Source organism: Acyrthosiphon pisum, chromosome A2 (genome assembly GCF_005508785.2).
Source record: "Acyrthosiphon pisum isolate AL4f chromosome A2, pea_aphid_22Mar2018_4r6ur, whole genome shotgun sequence".
Classification (NCBI taxonomy): domain Eukaryota; kingdom Metazoa; phylum Arthropoda; class Insecta; order Hemiptera; family Aphididae; genus Acyrthosiphon; species Acyrthosiphon pisum.
In genome coordinates this window covers 100,724,222-100,725,658 of record NC_042495.1, presented here as the reverse complement: position 1 = coordinate 100,725,658, position 1,437 = coordinate 100,724,222, and the positions used below count along the sequence as shown (strand labels likewise).

Sequence of the window (1,437 nt, the reverse complement as noted above, 5' to 3'; positions counted from 1 at the left end):
TATTTTAAAATAACTTAACTTAACGAGTTAAAAAAAAATCGTTAACTTGCCCAGCCTTGATAATATGATCGACGAAAGTCGTCGGGAACGCACGCACATTCCGGCTAAACGAACTACAAAAATGGTTTTATATAAACGCGTAAAATATAGTGTATTGTGTGGCATGGGCAGTGAGCTATTTAATTATTATTTAATAATTAAATATGAGCTATACCAGTCGTTGGCGAGGGCTACATTTCGCCCAAGACTGAAATTGCCTTCCCGCACGAGCCACACATACTGTTTTTTTGTCACGCCCCTGCGTTCATGGAAAAGGTTATGCAGGGATCTATGCAACAATTATAGACCATTCTACAAAATATGTAAATATATGTTTATGCGACATGCAAGGAGGTTATACTATAAATTTAAGATGTAACCAAAAGTTTATGTTTTGCAAGGACCGTGGTAGGTATACATTTTAGTTTCTGGTTGTGCAGGGGATACGCGCCCGGCGGCCGGCACTTTTGGGGATTTCTTCTTTTCCGCCCGCTGGACGGAAAAAGGTTGCTTTCGAACGCTTCAACCGTGGTCGAAAACCAAACTTTCGGTGCAGGCGTGACAAAAAAATATTTTACCGTCGGTGATAAAAATGCCGATGAAACGCGCAAGTAAAAAGCAATGATCTATTGGTAGTTGCGTCGATCAAACGGCAATAGTAACAGAACCGCACACATATATGTGATAATATATAAGAAAAAAAAACTTACCTTTTATATCAATCTGTGAGGGTGCGTTGTGTACTCGCTGTACAGGTTTCAATCAGACCTTTCGTGCGGTCAGAGTTATATTTAGCCGTTTTGTGATAAACTACTGGTCCGATTCCGATGTATAATAACATTTACCGTTCTCCGGATAGGGCGTGAGCGTTGCTTTCAACGGCGTCTTATGACGTGATAAATTATGATTCTGTAAACGAATACGCAATATAATATTATCGTCATCGTTTGCAAACGAAAACGCTTTATGACCATTGGACGGTGCGTGATCGAAATTCGGTATCAAGTGGGGAAATTACTGTTTTTTATTTGTTTTCGTAGTACGGTATGTAATATGACTCAGAGGTGCATAATAATATTATATATTTGCGGGCGCATATCAGTTTTTGATTATGTGTGTGTGTGCAAAATATGCTGATTAACACGTTGGGTAATTCGTAGTACGTGAAGCGCGTTGCGAAATTATTAGTTTCGCGATTACGTTTGTCGACTATAGTTTCGATGTCGTCCTCCACCGCACGCGGAGTAGTCAACGTAGTCACTCTGTATAATAGAACTCTGTGGTTTGTACGCTCAATAAATTTGTAGTAATTTGTAGTAAATCACAACTAAATTATTATTATTTTAAATAAATAATAAAATTATGAAAACAAAATAATACTATTATACTATATGTTAT

The 1,437-nt window shown here is 37.9% G+C and overlaps 1 protein-coding gene across 3 annotated transcripts in view; it reads right to left on the bottom strand.

Moving 5' to 3' along the window:
• Positions 1-1,059, bottom strand: part of LOC100168229 — a 396,335-nt gene extending 395,276 nt beyond the window's left edge. For 2 of the 3 annotated variants that reach the window (XM_029489229.1, XM_029489230.1), the window contains exon 1: positions 750-1,053. The gene's annotated coding sequence lies outside the window, so the exon portion shown is untranslated. Of the gene's footprint in view, positions 1-749 lie in introns of all 3 variants that reach the window. The other variant, XM_029489231.1, reaches the window with a different exon arrangement.
• Between the last annotated feature and the right edge of the window lie 378 nt (positions 1,060-1,437).